The sequence below is a fragment of the Triticum urartu genome, chromosome 5 (assembly GCF_003073215.2).
Source record: "Triticum urartu cultivar G1812 chromosome 5, Tu2.1, whole genome shotgun sequence".
NCBI lineage: Eukaryota > Viridiplantae > Streptophyta > Magnoliopsida > Poales > Poaceae > Triticum > Triticum urartu.
This window is the reverse complement of record NC_053026.1, coordinates 141,448,903-141,458,534: the sequence shown is the minus strand read 5'-3', so window position 1 is coordinate 141,458,534 and position 9,632 is coordinate 141,448,903. Positions and strand designations below refer to the sequence as shown.

General features: G+C 45.6%; 1 long non-coding RNA gene across 2 annotated transcripts; it reads left to right on the top strand.

Annotated features, from left to right (window-relative positions):
* Positions 1-6,266: 6,266 nt before the first annotated feature.
* Positions 6,267-9,023, top strand: LOC125555772. 2 transcript variants are annotated; one of them, XR_007304849.1, is made up of 3 exons: positions 6,267-6,783; positions 8,546-8,743; positions 8,815-9,023. It is a non-coding gene; the product is annotated as an uncharacterized LOC125555772 (long non-coding RNA). The 2 variants fall into 2 exon arrangements; XR_007304848.1 differs by having other exon boundaries at positions 6,267-8,743.
* Positions 9,024-9,632: the final 609 nt, after the last annotated feature.

Sequence of the window (9,632 nt, the reverse complement as noted above, 5' to 3'; positions counted from 1 at the left end):
AAGCGCTATGAGGCAGAGTACTTCCTCCACACTAGGAAGACGCCGCGCACTAGGAGCTGCTGGCGAGGGGCTGCCGGAATACTGGCCCCAAGAGGGATTATTAGTTTTAGTATTATTCATTTTCAATTTTATGCATTGTACCTAGTAGTTAAGTATGATCACGTATATGTGATGATATTATATATATTCTCTGATGAACTGATGAACAATTAATATATATATATATATTATGAATTCCATTTTCTATCTGTTTTTGTATACCAATTTGAATCTAGCTATTATCATCCACATATACAGAATGAAAAGCGTATATACACACATTGAAACAAAACATATAAGAATGGAAAAACAGAGTACACACATTGAAACAGAGGAATAAACAGAGCAATACTATGATTGCTGTGAATACATAGCTACCCACTTCGAAACGACTCAACAAAACAAAACGCATCCATGAGACCATGACCAACAGCCCTTGCCTATGGTAGCTCTTGGCTCTGCCTGAACTCGTGCAGGCGTTCGTCCAAGCGGTTGACACGCTTGCGGTACATCTGGAGCGCGATCTCGAGCTCCAAGTTGGCTATTTCATCAAAGATCACCAGCTTGAGGATGCGACAGCCATGTTCCTCCACTGCGCCCAGGTGGACACCTGGGCCAAGGAGGCGATCGAGCCTACTGACTAGCGCGTTGGCATTGAGTGAGCCGCAGACAAGGTGAACGACATGACCCGTGCGAATGGCATGGCGGGCGTCCGGTGCAAGTACGGCATGGCCGGCCTCTGGTGCAAGTACGATGCAGAGGGCCTCTACCCACTCCTGTTGAGGAATGGGGGTACTGACGGGACGCTGTCAGGACTGGGTTTTCGGGATATTAATTTCCCAAAAAAATGGCCCTTGTGCTCACCAGCCCCAGGATTACTGTTAGCTGATGAGGCACCAACATGGCGGAGGAGTACAACACATGGTTTCTAGTGGTTGATGGCGGAAGCGGTTTGCGGATCATCAGCGTCTATGGGACTCCATTTCCCACAGGAATAGCTGACATGGATAACTCCTATCTTCACGAGGCTGCTATCACCATTGCATAGGTTCCGGGGTTGTCATCGCGACACTCTTCTCCACGCAAGAAATCTAGCCAAGACAATAGCCAGGGATAAGCCAGTGAGTACTTTTGAATGTACTCGCAAACATTATGAACACAGGTATAATAAAAACATTTGATAATCATCCTCTGAAATATTCTATGATCTCACGTCAGTCACAAAATAAACATCCATGATGCACGCAAGCAGGTTATTCATATACAACATGAATATTCCGTAAGGGACTAGAAACAGAATGCACCGATCGGGTGTCTGAAGCAATGCCTCGAAGGGATAATAATATAAAGCATGCCGCAGTCGGGCGTCTGAGCGACGTCACATAAAGGGCTTATAAAAGTAATAAGTAGCAAACGTGCCACGGTCGGGCGTTTGTGCGACATCACATAAAGGGCTTATAGAGTAAATAAATAACAAGCATGCCACAGTCGGGCGTCTCTGCGACACCACATAAAGGGCTTTATAAAGTAAATGAATAACAAGCATGCCACAGTCGGGCGTCTCTGCGACACCACATAAAGGGCTTATAAAGTAATCTGAATGACAAGCATGCCACAGTCGGGCGTCCCCGCGACACCACATAAAGGGCATATATGAGAATAATCACAGTGAATATCCAGGAGGTAGAACCGTCCCAGGGATACTCAATAATTCAAACAATGTACATGGTTAGTCCATAATAATATTAATCATAGTCATCATGAGTCACAAGTTATGATCCATGCTCTGGTTTAGCAGTTTTTCCTCCAAAGACCCACACTAAGACCGACACTTGACCCATCCCAGACTGTAGTCCTTAACCCTGGACACGGCTATTCGAATAGATATAATCTCTGCAGAGGGTGTACTCTTTACCCACGAGCAACGGATTCCTTTACTCCATTGGGACTAATTCTGCCTACGATCTTTTAATTGAAAACACACCTGACCGCACACACCAGCCTAACTTACCGGTGTCTGGAAATCATCCATGACACTCGTTAAGCGAAACTTTAAGTGGGGAGGCTACAACCTTGACTAGCATGGGATCACAAAATTTATAACGTGCGCAAACTAGGGGAGCTACCCTCTCGGCTCCAACCGGAAACACCCATGCCCCCAGACCAGGTGGCATGCCTACCGGATGCAGCCGGTATCTTCCACCATGGCCTCTCTGTATGGTGTGTGCTAGGAAAGGGGTTGACAACTTACTGAACCGTACCCTACCTATGGCAGGGACAAGTGGTAGCACGAAACAAGTATGGGGGTTACTGGAACAAGACTCCATCTATGGTCGACTCAGGAGGTTTAAGCATTTCCTGCATGGTTAGCGTATGAAATATATTTCACATCAATCAGACAGAATCACCACTCATCATACCTCACCATGCCCTACCAGACATAACCGTCTCGACGAGGGATTAGGGACAAGTTCATGTCTACCCAAGACAGAGACTTTCCCGGATCCCTTCCGGTAGGCATGAAAGGCATACAAAGGTGATTACTATCACAAACATATCAATTTCCAATAGCGAGATAGCACGGAATCATCAATATGCACTCATGAGTATGATCTCATCATCTAAAAAAATAACGAATATTTCGTATCACGATGGTGTTGTAATCGTATCATACAACACTCAACAATATTATGCCAGGGTTCAGAATGCTTGCCTTTAAGTTGTGGAGAGGCAGGGTGCATTCCAAAAGTTTTTTGAAAGTTGCCTTCTTCTCCAAAGTCCTATTTTAAGAAAAATTTGAATCAACACATAGTTTAAAAACAGTACAAAAAAGTTGTTTGGAAAATTTTCAAATAAATATGAAAATAAACTAGACCAAATTTGAGAAACAACAGAAAAAGAATCAACTCAATTGGACTTATATTTAAAAATTTATAGCCAGTCAAAGTTTAGTCAAAAATCTGTTTTTAATAAACACAGAAAAAGAAAACGGTTCGAATGAGAATACGTTTTTCGGGCAGAGAAGGCGTACTCTGGGTTTTATGTCTCCACTTAAACCAGTGCGGGCTGGCTCGGGGTCACTGACAGTGGGTCCCTTGGGCCCACTGGTCAGGTTTGACCAGTCGCCCGCGTTCTTCTTTCTCCTCTGGCCGAGCCGAGGCGGGGCTCCGGCGATCGCCGTCGACGAACGGCGGCTCCCCGTGGGGTTCTGAGGGCGGGGATGGATCCGCTAGTCCGGGACGGTCCTTCCGGTGGTCGGCTGGCTGGCGGGCACGAAGGGAGTCGCCGGCAGCGAGCTCCGCGGCGGAGGTGGCTACGGGTGTAATTGGGGGTTTGGGCTACGGTGGCTCCCGGTCGAGGCTGAGGGTTTGGGTGGCTCCGCACGATCAAGGGGGGTCGGGTGGTGGCGTTGGATGGACGGGAGAGGGCCTGCTCGCGACGAACGGAGCCGGAGCGTGGCGGCGGTCGAACTGGCCGGAGACGAGGAAGACGGCTTCCCGCCGTCGATTGCTGGGTGTGGGGGCACTAGGGGGATGGTACGAGGTTGCCTGAGTGCTTGGTCGAGCTCGGGGTCTCCTCTTATAGCGCGACTAGGTCGGTTCCGCGACGGCCGGAGATAAGATCGGCGAACCGCCTCGCTATAGCTTGCAGGGCGACGTGGCGGCGACGGGCACTAGCGGACAGGCTCGTGGGTGAGCTCGAGCTGTTCCAGAGGGCAGCTAGCGGGCTGGAGTGGCTCGGGCGGCACCGTCCATGGCAGAGCTGGCGGAGCGGCGTTGGCGGCTTGCGGTGGTGGTGCTGTGGGGTGCCAGGAGGGGCCAGGGCGGCTCTGCGGCGAGGGAGGAGTCGGGGCGCGTTGGCTGGGAGCTGGAAGGGACCAGAACGGGCGCGGGGGAGGCGGCTGTGGCACACGGCGACTCAGGCGCACGCAGGTGCAAAACGCGCGCTGTGGCCGCGCCTAGAGCACGCACGCCAGGTGCTCGACATAATGCCAAGGCATGCTGGAGGCTTGGGTGGGGCTGGGGATTAACAGGTCTAGGTTAGAGTCATCTAGGAGCTTAGTGGACATGCTAGTTTGTCCAGAGGGGCAAGATCAAAGTGCTAAAATAAAATCATGCCAAAACTGTCCATGCACTCAAGGTGCTTGACAGAATGCCAAGGGCATCTAGGCAACTCTTGGGGTGGCCAAAATCTCCAGATCAGTGTCCCTTTAGGTGTAGGTGATGGTGGCAAGGTTAGTTGGTCAAGACCAGAAACTTGTTAGTGTAAATTTTTGAGAAAACCAATTCTGGATAGAAAGACAAGGGTATTATTTCATGGACCAAAAATATTCCAGTGGGCCCAATCTCCTGAACTTAATGGTTTGGTAGAGTGGTCTCTAAGCAGGAGAAAGATCATCGACACTAGAGCAAAATAAAATAGGGTTGCAGTAGAAAACACCCAACTGGACCAGATAGCAAAAGAGGATGATTTGCTCAAATTTTTCAAAGAACACTAGTGGGTTTTTGCATAAAATTGAATTATACACTACTACTAACATCCCCTAATTTTGGTGGAAGCTTTAAAGAAATATTTAAATAGGTTGCAGTGCAATATTACAAACTGGACCAGATTTGAAAACTTGGGGTAGAGCTCAAAATTTCCAAATGACTAAAAGAGATTTATGCATAAAAGTGATGTGGGAGCATCCCATGACATCCCCAAAGTTTGGTGAAACTTATAACTAATTTTATCAAAGGGTTGTAGTGCAAAAGAGGCTCCAAAACTTATGAAAAATCATTTTTAAAGAAATAAAGCTCAGGGAAAATAATTATGCAAATAAATTCACAGATAAAAGAAATGTTTTTCTTGAGAGGGTAAACAAGTTCAACAATATTTTTGAAAAGTTTTCACTTGGGGTGAAAACTCCACAATATTAAAGAAAAGAGTGGTTCCGAAATCAAAAGATAAATCCAAAAAATGAAAATTTAATTTCTTGGCAAAATTTTAATAAACAAAACATGGTTAAACTTTTTGGACGCGGACGCGCCTAACTTGCTCTGTGAGGCGCCATCGATCATGTTGTGCGGCGAGCTACAGCCTGTCGGCGCTGACATGCCTATCTTGATCCACGGCGCTCAAGCGCCATGCACCAAAGGTCTTCTCAAGCCCGAGTACACTTAACTTGAGAGTTCTCCTACATGAGCTACTGGTGGAACAATTAGTCCTTGCTGATATAGGATGCCTCTTCGCATCCTTATGGCGTATCCGGATGACCGCCCATCCCCCAATGGCCAATAGATGTTGTGTAGACAAAGCATATCACATACGTCTTATTAGAAGCAACCGTCTGTGTTATTATCGGTCTTCGCACACATTTCTGATTACAGACATGTTTGCCGCGTATCACACACATCTTGATATATTGAACCGTTTCTGTTATCTTGTCTCAACGCAAATAGTTCATCCGAGTAAACCGCATGCCGTATATCGCACACACCTTGATCTAATTGACCGTTCTTTTTGTGTTGCCTAATCACAAATAGTTTATCTGAGTGAACCGTACGCTGTATATCGCACACACCTTCATCTGTCTGCCCATTTATTTTGTTCCTCATCACAAACAGTTAATTGAACTGAACCGTATGCCCTGCATCACACACACAACTAAAATTTGAACCGTGTTTGATGCATCCTTCATCGTAAACGTTTTACACCTTTTTTGATGGTTATTTTACATCACCGTTTGCGATTATTGCATCACACATAGTTTCGTCGAAGGGTCTCTGATCATAATGTCGCGTTCGCAGCATCCTGAAGTAGTGGTAGTATCGGTGGTATGAACCATGGAGAAGTTGGAATACAGTAGATATTACACCAATCTCTACTCCTAATGTCTCTGTTTGTAGAATAGCCTCCGTGGTTTTTTTTCATCCCACCACTTTCGTCCGTTGTTTTCGACCAATTATTTTTCGTCCCCCCTCGCACCATCTGTCCCACATTAATTTTCCTCTTCTTCTCAATTAAAACCGAATTGCGTCCGATCCTCTTTCAATTTATTCATGCTTTTTTTGGCAAGTGTTGATTGAATTCGATCATGTAAATATTTGGTAACTAAAAATTCAAAAATAATAGCATATACACGAGATCACCTTCCGAACAGATTACCTCTCTCTCCGATTTATTTTTCCCACCGATACCCTTCCATACTTAGCTCCTTCGATCCCACAATAGGCGCACTTATTTGACGTTTCCTTTTCACGTCGTCCCTTGCAAACCCTAGCCGCCGCACCAACGCCATCCTGCGGTCGACCATCGCATTGCTTCCCTCTGCTGTGCTGGTCCTCCGTCGCCGCCAAATTGGGGATCGGCCTTCTGCTAGGTTTCTACTCCCTTCCAATCACGTGCACAACACGGAGTTGTAGTCGTGCTCTTCCCCAAGGGCGTCCAGCGGGTGTGCGGTGCCGTGCAACACTGCGGTTGGGGCAGCCGTCGGGAGCCCTCCCTTGTCGCGCACCTCGCCGAATAGACAGAGAGGGGAGGTTTCCCCTGCGTCGAGCTCTGGAAGGCACCCAACTGACTGCCCCATTGTCGCTGGCATCTGATGATGTCGGCAGTGTCACCCAGGAAGTGGTTGGTGCCCAACCTGGCCGCTCACCCGAGCCTCGCCAACCACCAGCCGACGCCTCGTGCCCGCTGCTTGATCTTGGGTCACCATCGACTTAGTCGCCGATCACACGGGCGCCGCGGCCCTGCCCTATGGTGGTATATCTCTCTTCCCCCCTCCGCCAAATCGTACATCCGTGTTTGTGTTTGCATTGTGTGCGTGTGTGCTATGCTTGAGTATTGTGATGGGCGTGCTCTATGTGTGGCTTCCTAGCATGTGTGAGTGTGTGATCTCCACCGATTGATGCTTGTATGAACTCATTGTGTGTGCGTGCGTGCTGCTTGCTGGGTGTCGATGGATGCTTGTTGCGTGTGCATGCCTGTTTGGTGTTTGCTGCATCAAGCAACAACTATACATGTTATTTTCTAATTTTGGTGCCTGAATATATGGCTTATGTGGATGTATATAACCAAGTAAGCTGAAGAGACAAAAGTACATATTGGTATGCAATAGTTAATTTCTTGATCTTGTACTGATTACACACAATTTCAATCCATTGCTTGGTCATGTGCTTCTTTTTCCCTTGGTTGATTATGGACTACATCATTAACTTATAAATTACAAATTAGATACCATCTCCAACATAAGATCCCGTGTTCACATTTATAAGTTTTTCATTTTTTGTTCAATCCTTCTAGCATTTATCGATGTAATATTTTACGATCTCCATTCCTTTTGCTTACAGGCTTGGTTCTGTGCCACTTTGTTTCTTAGAAGCTACAGTCTCCATAATAAGGCATACTCCTTTTTTTTACTTAGCAGCATAACTTTTTGTCCATCATTTTGTGCAATAAATTAGCAAGTAAATTGATGGTGGGAGTCTCAGCTATGCCGACAGTGTCTCCAACATGGTGGCGGTCTTGGCGGATGCCACCATGTGAGCTTTAGCTCATCGGCGTTGTAGCGTGGAGTGGTTTCCTTCACAGTTGCTGCACTACAGTCATATGCATCTCTTCTGTCTTGTTAGATACATCATTCGTATAGGAGCAAGCTGGAATTGTTGCATTGAATAGTAGTGTGCAAATTTAATAGGCCATGGGGATTAGAACTAAAAGTGAACCTTCAAGTTTTAAAATGTAACCAAAAGTAATATGTTGACAAAGAGCCACTATTCTATGATATTTAACAATAATCTGTTGATTAAGTATGCCATGCTCATTAGTAAAAACATTGAGCAAAGCGGTCCTATTATAAACTATTTGGAATTGCAATTCATATGTTACCCTTTTTATATGGTTTTCTGGTCCAAATTACATGTGCTGGTGCAGTTGAATAATTTTGAGTCTAACAAACCTGGTCCAGCAACCGAAATTTCTGCAAATCAAAAGGAATACCTAGAGAAAACACAACCAAAAATCCAATTTCTGTACCACTTTAGTTAGCTCCTACCATGATGAAGACGAGTCCCTGTGTGATCGTAGTATCACTCAAACATTCCCAAAGAGTGCCGGATATCCCTGTATAGAGTAGATGGACATCTACTTTAGCTTGTTCGTTGATTCCTTAATTCTGCTAGATGTGATTCTTGATGCTCTGCTGCTGGTGGATTTTGAATAGTAAGATCTCCAGTTTATGTCTAATATTTTTTTATAACTGAATTATGTCGATTGTTTCTTGTACACAACAATTGTTAGTACTACTTGTTATATACAGGAAAATAGATGAAGCCAGAGGTTCTTTTTCTGGATGATTATAAATCTGAGAGAATGACGTATTAGGTTGTGTAGGTTTACCACTGATTTGTGTCCTTGACGAAGTCATTTTTGCTTGCTTTTTACAATAATGAATTACACGTTTCTTGCTTATGAACAAGTGATTGCATCTCTTCTTATTGCATGAACAATATATCTACTGGTAAAGCGGCATCTCAACCAAGAGTGCTGACACCAGCATCCACGCATCCATGAGCCACTTACAGTCGTGCCTCTTGGATCGGGGAGCATATGGGGCAACACATGCAGGCGATGACAACGGATATTTCCTCTCCCATCGGCTGCCTCTAATTGTGGCACATGGTATTGAAATCAACACCACTCACCTCACCATGCCCATTCCCTGGTAAATACCCAAGGTCCTCCCCGCTCCACTCCATCGGATGCACATTCTTCATAAGGCTTCCACATTTTCAGGGTCGCACCTTCTCGATGGTGGAGCAACCACTAACATGATGGAAGATGAGGAATACGAGTTTTTGCACATGCATGTTCGATGAAATATAGTGCATGTACTATATTCTCATGTGTTTGGTTCTTGATAGGTCTGTGTTGTATCTACTTTTCCTAACGATTTTCCTCTTGTTTTGGACTCTAATTTGCATGATTTGAATGAAACTAATCCAGATTGACGCTGTTTTTAACAGAACTATCATGGTGTTGTTTTTGTGCACAAATAAAAGTTCTAGGATTAGAATAAAACTTTAAAAAGGATTTTTTTTATATAATAGAAGAGAATTACTAGAGCCAAGAACAACCAGAGGGGGGGTCTGGGTGAGCACAACCCACCATGGCGCGCCCCCATCCTGGTGCGTCCAGGTGGGTTGTGCCCACTTGGTGGCCCCGTAGACCCTGAATCCAACTCCATAAATACCTATTTTTGGAGGAAAAAATCAGGCAGAAAGCATTATCATGTTTCGTGAGACGGTGCCGCCGCCACCTCCTGTTCTTCATCGGGAGGCCAGATCTGGAGTTCGATTGGGGCTTCGGAGAGGGGGATCTACGATCTTCGTAATCACCAACCCTTCTTCATCGCCAATTCCATGATGCTCCCCACCGGGAGTGAGTAATTCCTTCGTAGGCTCGCTGATCGGTGAGGAGTTGGATGAGATTTATCATGTAATCGAGTTAGTTTTGTTAGGGCTTGATCCCTAGTATCCACTATCTTCTGAGATTGATGTTGATATAACTTTGCCATGCTTAATGCTTGTCACTTTGGGCCTGGGTGCCATGAT